Raw genomic sequence first — 9533 nt, 5'->3', positions numbered from 1 at the left:
ATTTTTAGAAAAGCTCACGCGTGCTGATTCGCAATATTACATGCCATGAATGCAGGAGTAAGCAAATGGCGTCAGTGGTTCAGTGGTAGAATACTCGCCTGCCACGCGGGTGACCCGGGTTCTATTCCCGGCTGACGCATCGTTATTTTTAGAAAAGCTCACGCGTGCTGATTCACAATATTGCATGCCATGAATGCAGGAGTAAGCAAATGGCGTCGGTGGTTCAGTGGTAGAATACTCGCCTGCCACGCGGGTGACCCGGGTTCTATTCCCGGCTGACGCATCGTTATTTTTAGAAAAGCTCATGCGTGCTGATTCGCAATATTGCATGCCATGAATGCCAGAGTAAGCAAATGGCGTCGGTGGTTCAGTGGTAAAATACTCGCCTGCCACGCGGGTGACCCGGGTTCGATTCCCGGCTGACGCATCGTTATTTTTAGAAACGCTCACGCGTGCTGGTACGCAAAATATCATGTCATAAATGCAGGAGTAAGCAATTGGCGTCGTTGGTTCAGTGGTAAAATACTCGCCTGCAACGCGACTGATCCGGGTTCGATTCCCGGCCGAAGCATCGTTTATTTTAGAAAAGTTCCTGCGTACTGTTCCGCAATATTGCATGCCATGAGTGCAGGAACAAGCAAATGGCGTCAGTAGTTCCGTGGAAGAATACTCGCCTGCCACACGGGTAACCCGAATTCGATTCCTGACCGAAGCATCCTTATTTTTAGAAAAGCTCACGCGTGCTTTTACGCTATTTATACATGCCATGAATGCAGGAGCAAGCAAATGGCGTCGGTAGTTCAGTAGTAGAATACTCGCCTGCCACGCGGGTGACCCGGGTTCTATTCCCTGCCAAAGCATTGCTACTTTTAGAAAAGCTCACACGTGCTGTTACGCAATATTCAATGCCACGAATGCAGGAGTAAGCAAATGGCGTCGGTGGTTCAGTGGTAGAATACTCGCCTGCCACGCGGGTGATCCGGGTTCGATTCCCTGCCGAAGCATTGTTACTTTTTGAAAAGCTCACACGTGCTGATTCGCAATATTGCATGCCATGAATGCCACTGTAAACAAATGGCGTCGGTGGTTCAGTAGTAGAATGCTCGCCTGCCACACTGGTGACCCTGGTTCGATTCCCGGCCGACGCATCGTTTATTTTAAAAAAGTTCCTGCGTGCTATTCCACAACATTGCATGTCAAGAATGCAGGAGTAAGCAAATGGCGTTGGTGGTTCAGTGGTAGAATACTCGTCTGCCACGCGGGCGACCCGGGTTCGATGCCCGCCCGACGCATCGTTATTTTTGTAAAAGCTAGCGCATGCCATTACACAATATTGCATGCCATGAATGTAGGAGTAAGCAAATGGCGTCGGTGGTTCAGTGGTAGAATACTCGCCTGCCACGCGGGTGACCCGGGTTAGATTCCTGGCCGACGCATCGTTATTTTTGTAAAAGCTCACACATGCTGTTACACAATATTGCATGCCATGAATGCAGGAGTAAGCAAATGGCGTCGGTGGTTCAGTGGTAGAATACTCGCCTGCCACGCGGGTGACCCGGGTTCTATTCCCGGCTGACGCTTCGTTATTTTTAGAAAAGCTTATGCGTGCTGATTCGCAATATTGCATGCCATGAATGCCGGAGCAAGCAAATTGCGTCGGTGCTTCAGTGGTAGAATACTCGCCTGCCACGCGGGTGACCCAAGTTCGATTCTCGGCCGACGCATCGTTATCTTTAGAAAAGCTCACGCGTGCTGTTACGCAATATTGCATGCCACGAATGCAGGAGTAAGCAAATGGCGTCGGTGGTTCAGTGGTAGAATACTCGCCTGCAACGCGACTGATCCGGGTTCGATTCCCGGCCGAAGCATCGTTTATTTTAGAAAAGTTCCTGCGTACTGTTCCGCAATATTGCATGCCATGAGTGCAGGAACAAGCAAATGGCGTCAGTAGTTCCGTGGAAGAATACTCGCCTGCCACACGGGTAACCCGAATTCGATTCCTGACCGAAGCATCCTTATTTTTAGAAAAGCTCACGCGTGCTTTTACGCTATTTATACATGCCATGAATGCAGGAGCAAGCAAATGGCGTCGGTAGTTCAGTAGTAGAATACTCGCCTGCCACGCGGGTGACCCGGGTTCTATTCCCTGCCAAAGCATTGCTACTTTTAGAAAAGCTCACACGTGCTGTTACGCAATATTGCATGTCATGAATGCCACAGTAAACAAATGGCGTCGGTGGTTCAGTGGTAGAATGCTCGCCTGCCACACTGGTGACCCGGGTTCGATTCCGGGCCGATGCATCGTTATTTTTGTAAAAGCTCACGCATGCTGTTACACAATATTGCATGCCATGAATGCAGGAGTAAGCAAATGGCGTCGGTGGATCAGTGGTAGAATACTCGCCTGCCACGCGGGTGACCCGGGTTCGATTCCCGGCCGACGCATCGTTTATTTTAGAAAAGTACCTGCGTGCTATTCCGCAATATTGCATGCCATGAATACAGGAGTAAGCAAATGGCGTTGGTGGTTCAGTGATAGAATACTCACCTGCTGCGCGGGTGACCCGGGTTTGATTCCCGGCCGACGCATTGATATCTTTAGAAAAGCTCACGCGTGCTGTTACGCTATATATGCATGCCATGATTGCAGGAGATAGCAAATCGCGTCGGTGGTTCAGTGGTAGAATACTCGCCTGCCACGCGGGTGACCCGGGTTCGATTCCCGGCTGACGCATCGTTATTTTTTAGAAAAGCTCACGCGTGCTGTTACGCTATATATGCATGCCACGAATGCTGGAGCAAGCAAATGGCGCCGGTAGTTCAGTGGTAGAATACTCGCCAGCCTCGCGAGTCACCCGGGTTCGATTCCCGGCCGACGCATCGTTTATTTTAGAAAAGTACCTGCGTGCTATTCCACAATATTCAATGCCACGAATGCAGGAGTAAGCAAATGGCGTCGGTGGTTCAGTGGTAGAATACTCGCCTGCCACGCGGGTGACCCGGGTTCGATTCCCGGCCGACGCATCGTTATTTTTGTAAAAGCTAACGCATGCTGTTACACAATATTGCATGCCATGAATGCAGGAGTAAGCAAATGGCGTTGGTGGTTCAGTGATAGAATACTCACCTACTGCGCGGGTGACCCGGGTTTGATTCCCGGCCGACGCATTGATATTTTTAGAAAAGCTCATGCATGCTGTTACACAATATTGCATGCCATGAATGCAGGAGTGAGCAAATGGCGACGGTGGTTCGGTGGTAGAATACTCGCCTGCCCCGCGGGTGCCCGGGTTCGATTGCCGGCCGACGCATCGTTCATTTTAGAAAAGTACCTGCGTGCTATTCCGCAATATTGCATGTCATGAATGCTGGAGTAAGCAAATGGCGTTGGTGGTTCAGTGATAGAATACTCACCTGCTGCGCGGGTGACCCAGGTTCGATTCCCGGCCGACGCATCGTTATATTTAGAAAAGCTCACGCGTGCTGTTACGCTATATATGATGCCATGAATCCAGGAGCAAGCAAATTGCGTCGGTGCTTCAGTGGTAGAATACTCGCCTGCCACGCGGGTGACCCAAGTTCGATTCTCGGCCGACGCATCGTTATTTTTAGAAAAGCTCACGCCTGCTGATTCGCAATATTACATGCCATGAATGCAGGAGTAAGCAAATGGCGTCGGTGGTTCAGTGGTAGAATACTCGCCTGCCACGCGGGTGACCGGGGTTCTATTCCCGGCTGACGCATCCTTATTTTTAGAAAAGCTCACGCGTGCTGATTCACAATATTGCATGCCATGAATGCAGGAGTAAGCAAATGGCGTCGGTGGTTCAGTGGTAGAATACTCGCCTGCCACGCGGGTGACCCGGGTTCTATTCCCGGCTGACGCATCGTTATTTTTAGAAAGCTCATGCGTGCTGATTCGCAATATTGCATGCCATGAATGCCAGAGTAAGCAAATGGCGTCGGTGGTTCAGTGGTAAAATACTCGCCTGCCACGCGGGTGACCCGGGTTCGATTCCCGGCTGACGCATCGTTATTTTTAGAAACGCTCACACCTGCTGGTACGCAAAATATCATGTCATAAATGCAGGAGTAAGCAATTGGCGTCGGTGGTTCAGTGGTAAAATACTCGCCTGCCACGCGGCTGACCCGGGTTCGATTCCCTGCCAAAACATTTTGTTTTTTAGAAAAGCTCACGCGTGCTGATTCGCAATATTACATGCCATGAATGCAGTAGTAAGCAAATGGCGTCGGTGGTTCAGTGGTAGAATACTCGCCTGCCACGCGGGTGACCCTGGTTCTATTCCCGGCCGACGCATCGTTATTTTTGTAAAAGCTCACACATGCTGTTGCACAATATTGCATGCCATGAATGCAGGAGTAAGCAAATGGCGTCGGTGGTTCAGTGGTAGAATACTCGCCTGCCACGCGGGTGACCCGGGTTCTATTCCCGGCTGACGCATCGTTATTTTTAGAAAAGCTCATGCGTGCTGATTCGCAATATTCAATGCCACGAATGCAGGAGTAAGCAAATGGCGTCGGTGGTTCAGTGGTAGAATACTCGCCTGCCACGCGGGTGATCCGGGTTCGATTCCCTGCCGAAGCATTGTTACTTTTTGAAAAGCTCACACGTGCTGATTCGCAATATTGCATGCCATGAATGCAGGAGTAAGCAAATGGCGTCGGTGGTTCAGTGGTAGAATACTCGCCTGCCACGCGGGTGACCCGGGTTCTATTCCCTGCTGACGCATCGTTATTTTTAGAAAAGCTCACGCGTGCTGATTCGCAATATTGCATGCCATGAATGCAGGAGTAAGCAAATGGCGTCGGTGGTTCATTGGTAGAATACTCGCCTCACACGCGGGTGACCCGGGTTCTATTCCCTGCCAAAGCATCGCTACTTTTAGAAAAGCTCACGCGTGCTGATTCGCAATATTGCATGCCATGAATGCAGGAGTAAGCAAATGGCGTCGGTGGTTCATTGGTAGAATACTCGCCTCACACGCGGGTGACCCGGGTTCTATTCCCTGCCAAAGCATCGCTACTTTTAGAAAAGCTCACACGTGCTGTTACGCAATATTGCATGTCATGAATACCACTGTAAACAAATGGCGTCGGTGGTTCAGTAGTAGAATGCTCGCCTGCCACACTGGTGACCCTGGTTCGATTCCCGGCCGACGCATCGTTTATTTTAAAAAAAGTTCCTGCGTGCTATTCCACAACATTGCATGTCAAGAATGCAGGAGTAAGCAAATGGCGTTGGTGGTTCAGTGGTAGAATACTCGTCTGCCACGCGGGTGACCCGGGTTCTATTCCCGGCTGACGCTTCGTTATTTTTAGAAAAGCTCAGGCGTGCTGATTCGCAATATTGCATGCCATGAATGCCGGAGCAAGCAAATTGCGTCGGTGCTTCAGTGGTAGAATACTCGCCTGCCACTCGGGTGACCCAAGTTCGATTATCGGCCGACGCATCGTTATCTTTAGAAAAGCTCACGCGTGCTGTTACGCAATATTCAATGCCACGAATGCAGGAGTAAGCAAAAGGCGTCGGTGGTTCACTGGTAGAATACTCGCCTGCCACGCGGGTGACCCGGGTTCGATTCCCTGCCGAAGCATTGTTACTTTTTGAAAAGCTCACACGTGCTGTTACGCTATATTGCATGTTATGAATGCCGGAGAAAACAAATGGCGTCGGTCGTTCAGTGGTAGAATGCTCGCCTGCCACACGGGTGACCCGGGTTCAATTCACGGCCGACGCATCGTTATCTTTAGAAAAGCTCACGCGTGCTGTTACGCTATATATGCATGCCATGATTGCAGGAGAAAGCAAATGGCGTCGGTGGTTCAGTGGTAGAATACTCGCCTGCCACGCGGGTGACCCGGGTTCGATTCCCGCCTGACGCATCGTTATTTTTAGAAAAGCTCACGCGTGCTGTTACGCTATATATGCATGCCATGAATGCTGGAGCAAGCAAACGGCGTCGGTGGTTCAGTGGTAGAATACTCGCCTTCCACGCGGGTGACCCGGGTTCGATTCCCGGCCGACGCATCATTTGTTTTAGAATAGTACCTGCGTGCTATTCCACAATATTCAATGCCACGAATGCAGGAGTAAGCAAATGGCGTCGGTGGTTCAGTGGTAGAATACTCGTCTGCCACGCGGGCGACCCGGGTTCGATTCCCGGCCGACGCATCGTTATTTTTGTAAAAGCTCACGCATGCTGTTACACAATATTGCATGCCATGAATGCAGGAGTAAGCAAATGGCAATGGTGGTTCAGTGGTAGAATACTCGCCTGCCACGCGGGTGACCCGGGTTCGATTCCCGGCCGACGCATCGTTATTTTTGTAAAAGCTCACGCATGCTGTTACACAATATTGCATGCCATGAATGCAGGAGTAAGCAAATGGCGTCGGTGGTTCAGTGGTAGAATACTCGTCTGCTACGCGGGCGACCCGGGTTCGATTCGCGGCCGACGCATCGTTATTTTTGTAAAAGCTCACGCATGCTGTTACACAATATTGCATGCCATGAATGCAGGAGTAAGCAAATGGCGTCGGTGGTTCAGTGGTAGAATACTCGCCTGCCACGCGGATGATCCGGTTTCGATTCCCGGCCGACGCATCGTTATTTTTGTAAAAGCTCACGCATGCTGTTACACAATATTGCATGCCATGAATGCAGGAGTAAGCAAATGGCGTCGGTGGTTCAGTGGTAGAATACTTGCCTGCCACGCGGGTGACCCGGGTTCGATTCCCGGCCGACGCATCGTTTATTTTAGAAAAGTACCTGCGTGCTATTCCGCAATATTGCATGCCATGAATGCAGGAGTAAGCAAATGGCATTGGTGGTTCAGTGATAGAAAACTCACCTGCTGCGCGGGTGACCCGGGTTTCATTCCCGGCCGACGCATTGTTATCTTTAGAAAAGCTCACGCGTGCTGTTACGCTATATATGCATGCCATGATTGCAGGAGATAGCAAATGGCGTCGGTGGTTCAGTGGTAGAATACACGCCTGCCACGCGGGTGACCCGGGTTCGATTCCCGGCTGACGCATCGTTATTTTTAGAAAAACTCACGCGTACTGTTACGCTATATATGCATGCCACGAATGCAGGAGTAAGCAAATGGCGTCGGAGGTTCAGTGGTCGAATACTCGCCAGCCTCGCGAGTCACCCGGGTTCGATTCCCGGCCGACGCATCGTTTATTTTAGAAAAGTACCTGCGTGCTATTCCACAATATTCAATGCCACGAGTGCAGGAGTAAGCAAATGGCGTCGGTGGTTCAGTGGTAGAATACTCGTCTGCCACGCGGGCGACCCGGGTTCGATTCCTGGCCGACGCATCGTTATTTTTGTAAAAGCTCACGCATGCTGTTACACAATATTGCATGCCATGAATGTAGGAGTAAGCAATTGGCGTCGGTGGTTCAGTGGTAGAATACTCGCCTGCCACGCGGGTGACCCGGGTTCGATTCCCGGCCGACGCATCGTTATTTTTGTAAAAGCTCACGCATGCTGTTACACAATATTGCATGCCATGAATGCAGGAGTAAGCAAATGGCGTCGGTGGTTCAGTGGTAGAATACTTGCCTGCCACGCGGGTGACCCGGGTTCGATTCCCGGCCGACGCATCGTTTATTTTAGAAAAGTACCTGCGTGCTATTCCGCAATATTGCATGCCATGAATGCAGGAGTAAGCAAATGGCGTTGGTGGTTCAGTGATAGAATACTCACCTGCTGCGCGGGTGACCCGGGTTTGATTCCCGGCCGACGCATTGTTATTTTAGAAAAGCTCATGCATGCTGTTACACAATATTGCATGCCATGAATGCAGGAGTAAGCAAATGGCGTCGGTGGTTCGGTGGTAGAATACTCGCCTGCCCCGCGGGTTACCCGGGTTCGATTGCCGGCCGACGAATCGTTCATTTTAGAAAAGTACCTGCGTGCTATTCCGCAATATTGCATGTCATGAATGCTGGAGTAAGCAAATGGCGTTGGTTTTTCAGTAATAGAATACTCACCTGCTGCGCGGGTGACCCAGGTTCGATTCCCGGCCGACGCATCGTTATATTTAGAAAAGCTCACGCGTGCTGTTACGCTATATATGCATGCCATGAATGCAGGAGGAAGCAAATTGCGTCGGTGCTTCAGTGGTAGAATACTCGCCTGCCACGCGGGTGACCCGGGTTCTATTCCCGGCTGACGCATCGTTATTTTTAGAAAAGCTCACGCGTGCTGATTCACAATATTGCATGCCATGAATGCAGGAGTAAGCAAATGGCGTCGGTGGTTCAGTGGTAGAATACTCGCCTGCCACGCGGGTGACCCGGGTTCTATTCCCGGCTGACGCATCGTTATTTTTAGAAAAGCTCATGCGTGCTGATTCGCAATATTGCATGCCATGAATGCCAGAGTAAGCAAATGGTGTCGGTGGTTCAGTGGTAAAATACTCGCCTGCCACGCGGGTGACCCGGGTTCGATTCCCGGCTGACGCATCGTTATTTTTAGAAACGCTCACGCGTGCTGGTACGCAAAATATCATGTCATAAATGCAGGAGTAAGCAAGTGGCGTCGGTGGTTCAGTGGTAAAATACTCGCCTGGCACGCGGCTGACCCGGGTTCGATTGCCTGCCAAAACATTTTGTTTTTTAGAAAAGCTCACGCGTGCTGATTCGCAATATTACATGCCATGAATGCAGGAGTAAGCAAATGGCGTCGGTGGTTCAGTGGTAGAATACTCGCCTGCCACGCGGGTGACCCGGGTTCGATTCCCGGCTGACGCATCGTTTATTTTAAAAAAGTTCCTGCGTGCTATTCCACAACATTGCATGTCAAGAATGCAGGAGTAAGCAAATGGCGTTGGTGGTTCAGTGGTAGAATACTCGCCTGCCACGCGGGTGACCCGGGTTAGATTCCTGGCCGACGCATCGTTATTTTTGTAAAAGCTCACACGTGCTGATTCGCAATATTGCATGCCATGAATGCCACTGTAAACAAATGGCGTCGGTGGTTCAGTAGTAGAATGCTCGCCTGCCACACTAGTGACCCTGGTTCGATTCCCGGCCGACGCATCGTTTATTTTAAAAAAGTTCCTGCGTGCTATTCCACAACATTGCATGTCAAGAATGCAGGAGTAAGCAAATGGCGTTGGTGGTTCAGTGGTAGAATACTCGTCTGCCACGCGGGCGACCCGGGTTCGATGCCCGCCCGACGCATCGTGATTTTTGTAAAAGCTCACGCATGCCATTACACAATATTGCATGCCATGAATGTAGGAGTAAGCAAATGGCGTCGGTGGTTCAGTGGTAGAATACTCGCCTGCCACGCGGGTGACCCGGGTTAGATTCCTGGCCGACGCATCGTTATTTTTGTAAAAGCTCACACATGCTGTTACACAATATTGCATGCCATGAATGCAGGAGTAAGCAAATGGCGTCGGTGGTTCAGTGGTAGAATACTCGCCTGCCACGCGGGTGACCCGGGTTCTATTCCCGGCTGACGCTTCGTTATTTTTAGAAAAGCTTATGCG

The 9533-nt window shown here is 50.6% G+C and overlaps 46 non-coding genes across 46 annotated transcripts; all 46 read left to right on the top strand.

Annotated features, from left to right (window-relative positions):
* The first annotated feature begins 68 nt into the window (after positions 1-68).
* Positions 69-139, top strand: TRNAG-GCC (transfer RNA glycine (anticodon GCC)). Its single transcript has one exon. It is a non-coding gene; the product is annotated as a tRNA-Gly (tRNA).
* Positions 140-212: 73 nt separating this feature from the next.
* TRNAG-GCC (transfer RNA glycine (anticodon GCC)) lies at positions 213-283 on the top strand. The gene has a single exon. It is a non-coding gene; the product is annotated as a tRNA-Gly (tRNA).
* A 73-nt stretch (positions 284-356) lies between these two features.
* TRNAG-GCC (transfer RNA glycine (anticodon GCC)) lies at positions 357-427 on the top strand. The gene has a single exon. It is a non-coding gene; the product is annotated as a tRNA-Gly (tRNA).
* Positions 428-933: 506 nt separating this feature from the next.
* TRNAG-GCC (transfer RNA glycine (anticodon GCC)) lies at positions 934-1004 on the top strand. Its single transcript has one exon. It is a non-coding gene; the product is annotated as a tRNA-Gly (tRNA).
* Positions 1005-1221: 217 nt separating this feature from the next.
* TRNAG-GCC (transfer RNA glycine (anticodon GCC)) lies at positions 1222-1292 on the top strand. The gene has a single exon. It is a non-coding gene; the product is annotated as a tRNA-Gly (tRNA).
* Positions 1293-1365: 73 nt separating this feature from the next.
* TRNAG-GCC (transfer RNA glycine (anticodon GCC)) lies at positions 1366-1436 on the top strand. Its single transcript has one exon. It is a non-coding gene; the product is annotated as a tRNA-Gly (tRNA).
* A 73-nt stretch (positions 1437-1509) lies between these two features.
* TRNAG-GCC (transfer RNA glycine (anticodon GCC)) lies at positions 1510-1580 on the top strand. Its single transcript has one exon. It is a non-coding gene; the product is annotated as a tRNA-Gly (tRNA).
* Positions 1581-1653: 73 nt separating this feature from the next.
* Positions 1654-1724, top strand: TRNAG-GCC (transfer RNA glycine (anticodon GCC)). Its single transcript has one exon. It is a non-coding gene; the product is annotated as a tRNA-Gly (tRNA).
* Positions 1725-1797: 73 nt separating this feature from the next.
* TRNAC-GCA (transfer RNA cysteine (anticodon GCA)) lies at positions 1798-1868 on the top strand. Its single transcript has one exon. It is a non-coding gene; the product is annotated as a tRNA-Cys (tRNA).
* A 506-nt stretch (positions 1869-2374) lies between these two features.
* Positions 2375-2445, top strand: TRNAG-GCC (transfer RNA glycine (anticodon GCC)). The gene has a single exon. It is a non-coding gene; the product is annotated as a tRNA-Gly (tRNA).
* A 73-nt stretch (positions 2446-2518) lies between these two features.
* Positions 2519-2589, top strand: TRNAS-GCU (transfer RNA serine (anticodon GCU)). The gene has a single exon. It is a non-coding gene; the product is annotated as a tRNA-Ser (tRNA).
* Positions 2590-2663: 74 nt separating this feature from the next.
* On the top strand, positions 2664-2734 carry TRNAG-GCC (transfer RNA glycine (anticodon GCC)). The gene has a single exon. It is a non-coding gene; the product is annotated as a tRNA-Gly (tRNA).
* Positions 2735-2809: 75 nt separating this feature from the next.
* TRNAG-GCC (transfer RNA glycine (anticodon GCC)) lies at positions 2810-2880 on the top strand. The gene has a single exon. It is a non-coding gene; the product is annotated as a tRNA-Gly (tRNA).
* Positions 2881-2953: 73 nt separating this feature from the next.
* TRNAG-GCC (transfer RNA glycine (anticodon GCC)) lies at positions 2954-3024 on the top strand. The gene has a single exon. It is a non-coding gene; the product is annotated as a tRNA-Gly (tRNA).
* Positions 3025-3097: 73 nt separating this feature from the next.
* On the top strand, positions 3098-3168 carry TRNAS-ACU (transfer RNA serine (anticodon ACU)). The gene has a single exon. It is a non-coding gene; the product is annotated as a tRNA-Ser (tRNA).
* A 360-nt stretch (positions 3169-3528) lies between these two features.
* Positions 3529-3599, top strand: TRNAG-GCC (transfer RNA glycine (anticodon GCC)). Its single transcript has one exon. It is a non-coding gene; the product is annotated as a tRNA-Gly (tRNA).
* Positions 3600-3672: 73 nt separating this feature from the next.
* Positions 3673-3743, top strand: TRNAG-GCC (transfer RNA glycine (anticodon GCC)). The gene has a single exon. It is a non-coding gene; the product is annotated as a tRNA-Gly (tRNA).
* A 73-nt stretch (positions 3744-3816) lies between these two features.
* TRNAG-GCC (transfer RNA glycine (anticodon GCC)) lies at positions 3817-3887 on the top strand. Its single transcript has one exon. It is a non-coding gene; the product is annotated as a tRNA-Gly (tRNA).
* Positions 3888-3959: 72 nt separating this feature from the next.
* Positions 3960-4030, top strand: TRNAG-GCC (transfer RNA glycine (anticodon GCC)). The gene has a single exon. It is a non-coding gene; the product is annotated as a tRNA-Gly (tRNA).
* A 217-nt stretch (positions 4031-4247) lies between these two features.
* Positions 4248-4318, top strand: TRNAG-GCC (transfer RNA glycine (anticodon GCC)). Its single transcript has one exon. It is a non-coding gene; the product is annotated as a tRNA-Gly (tRNA).
* A 73-nt stretch (positions 4319-4391) lies between these two features.
* TRNAG-GCC (transfer RNA glycine (anticodon GCC)) lies at positions 4392-4462 on the top strand. The gene has a single exon. It is a non-coding gene; the product is annotated as a tRNA-Gly (tRNA).
* Positions 4463-4535: 73 nt separating this feature from the next.
* On the top strand, positions 4536-4606 carry TRNAG-GCC (transfer RNA glycine (anticodon GCC)). Its single transcript has one exon. It is a non-coding gene; the product is annotated as a tRNA-Gly (tRNA).
* A 73-nt stretch (positions 4607-4679) lies between these two features.
* On the top strand, positions 4680-4750 carry TRNAG-GCC (transfer RNA glycine (anticodon GCC)). The gene has a single exon. It is a non-coding gene; the product is annotated as a tRNA-Gly (tRNA).
* A 506-nt stretch (positions 4751-5256) lies between these two features.
* TRNAG-GCC (transfer RNA glycine (anticodon GCC)) lies at positions 5257-5327 on the top strand. Its single transcript has one exon. It is a non-coding gene; the product is annotated as a tRNA-Gly (tRNA).
* Positions 5328-5544: 217 nt separating this feature from the next.
* Positions 5545-5615, top strand: TRNAG-GCC (transfer RNA glycine (anticodon GCC)). The gene has a single exon. It is a non-coding gene; the product is annotated as a tRNA-Gly (tRNA).
* Positions 5616-5688: 73 nt separating this feature from the next.
* Positions 5689-5759, top strand: TRNAG-GCC (transfer RNA glycine (anticodon GCC)). Its single transcript has one exon. It is a non-coding gene; the product is annotated as a tRNA-Gly (tRNA).
* A 74-nt stretch (positions 5760-5833) lies between these two features.
* On the top strand, positions 5834-5904 carry TRNAG-GCC (transfer RNA glycine (anticodon GCC)). Its single transcript has one exon. It is a non-coding gene; the product is annotated as a tRNA-Gly (tRNA).
* A 74-nt stretch (positions 5905-5978) lies between these two features.
* On the top strand, positions 5979-6049 carry TRNAG-UCC (transfer RNA glycine (anticodon UCC)). The gene has a single exon. It is a non-coding gene; the product is annotated as a tRNA-Gly (tRNA).
* A 73-nt stretch (positions 6050-6122) lies between these two features.
* Positions 6123-6193, top strand: TRNAG-GCC (transfer RNA glycine (anticodon GCC)). Its single transcript has one exon. It is a non-coding gene; the product is annotated as a tRNA-Gly (tRNA).
* Positions 6194-6266: 73 nt separating this feature from the next.
* On the top strand, positions 6267-6337 carry TRNAG-GCC (transfer RNA glycine (anticodon GCC)). Its single transcript has one exon. It is a non-coding gene; the product is annotated as a tRNA-Gly (tRNA).
* A 73-nt stretch (positions 6338-6410) lies between these two features.
* Positions 6411-6481, top strand: TRNAS-GCU (transfer RNA serine (anticodon GCU)). The gene has a single exon. It is a non-coding gene; the product is annotated as a tRNA-Ser (tRNA).
* Positions 6482-6554: 73 nt separating this feature from the next.
* On the top strand, positions 6555-6625 carry TRNAG-GCC (transfer RNA glycine (anticodon GCC)). The gene has a single exon. It is a non-coding gene; the product is annotated as a tRNA-Gly (tRNA).
* A 73-nt stretch (positions 6626-6698) lies between these two features.
* On the top strand, positions 6699-6769 carry TRNAG-GCC (transfer RNA glycine (anticodon GCC)). Its single transcript has one exon. It is a non-coding gene; the product is annotated as a tRNA-Gly (tRNA).
* A 218-nt stretch (positions 6770-6987) lies between these two features.
* Positions 6988-7058, top strand: TRNAG-GCC (transfer RNA glycine (anticodon GCC)). Its single transcript has one exon. It is a non-coding gene; the product is annotated as a tRNA-Gly (tRNA).
* A 218-nt stretch (positions 7059-7276) lies between these two features.
* TRNAG-GCC (transfer RNA glycine (anticodon GCC)) lies at positions 7277-7347 on the top strand. Its single transcript has one exon. It is a non-coding gene; the product is annotated as a tRNA-Gly (tRNA).
* Positions 7348-7420: 73 nt separating this feature from the next.
* On the top strand, positions 7421-7491 carry TRNAG-GCC (transfer RNA glycine (anticodon GCC)). The gene has a single exon. It is a non-coding gene; the product is annotated as a tRNA-Gly (tRNA).
* A 73-nt stretch (positions 7492-7564) lies between these two features.
* TRNAG-GCC (transfer RNA glycine (anticodon GCC)) lies at positions 7565-7635 on the top strand. Its single transcript has one exon. It is a non-coding gene; the product is annotated as a tRNA-Gly (tRNA).
* A 73-nt stretch (positions 7636-7708) lies between these two features.
* TRNAS-GCU (transfer RNA serine (anticodon GCU)) lies at positions 7709-7779 on the top strand. The gene has a single exon. It is a non-coding gene; the product is annotated as a tRNA-Ser (tRNA).
* A 361-nt stretch (positions 7780-8140) lies between these two features.
* TRNAG-GCC (transfer RNA glycine (anticodon GCC)) lies at positions 8141-8211 on the top strand. Its single transcript has one exon. It is a non-coding gene; the product is annotated as a tRNA-Gly (tRNA).
* A 73-nt stretch (positions 8212-8284) lies between these two features.
* TRNAG-GCC (transfer RNA glycine (anticodon GCC)) lies at positions 8285-8355 on the top strand. The gene has a single exon. It is a non-coding gene; the product is annotated as a tRNA-Gly (tRNA).
* A 73-nt stretch (positions 8356-8428) lies between these two features.
* TRNAG-GCC (transfer RNA glycine (anticodon GCC)) lies at positions 8429-8499 on the top strand. Its single transcript has one exon. It is a non-coding gene; the product is annotated as a tRNA-Gly (tRNA).
* A 217-nt stretch (positions 8500-8716) lies between these two features.
* On the top strand, positions 8717-8787 carry TRNAG-GCC (transfer RNA glycine (anticodon GCC)). The gene has a single exon. It is a non-coding gene; the product is annotated as a tRNA-Gly (tRNA).
* Positions 8788-8860: 73 nt separating this feature from the next.
* On the top strand, positions 8861-8931 carry TRNAG-GCC (transfer RNA glycine (anticodon GCC)). The gene has a single exon. It is a non-coding gene; the product is annotated as a tRNA-Gly (tRNA).
* Positions 8932-9148: 217 nt separating this feature from the next.
* Positions 9149-9219, top strand: TRNAG-GCC (transfer RNA glycine (anticodon GCC)). Its single transcript has one exon. It is a non-coding gene; the product is annotated as a tRNA-Gly (tRNA).
* A 73-nt stretch (positions 9220-9292) lies between these two features.
* Positions 9293-9363, top strand: TRNAG-GCC (transfer RNA glycine (anticodon GCC)). The gene has a single exon. It is a non-coding gene; the product is annotated as a tRNA-Gly (tRNA).
* Positions 9364-9436: 73 nt separating this feature from the next.
* Positions 9437-9507, top strand: TRNAG-GCC (transfer RNA glycine (anticodon GCC)). Its single transcript has one exon. It is a non-coding gene; the product is annotated as a tRNA-Gly (tRNA).
* The last annotated feature ends 26 nt before the right edge of the window (positions 9508-9533 follow it).

Source organism: Rhipicephalus microplus, chromosome 2 (genome assembly GCF_043290135.1).
Source record: "Rhipicephalus microplus isolate Deutch F79 chromosome 2, USDA_Rmic, whole genome shotgun sequence".
NCBI lineage: Eukaryota > Metazoa > Arthropoda > Arachnida > Ixodida > Ixodidae > Rhipicephalus > Rhipicephalus microplus.
Note: the sequence above shows the minus strand (reverse complement) of the source record. Positions and strands in the feature narration are given on the sequence as shown.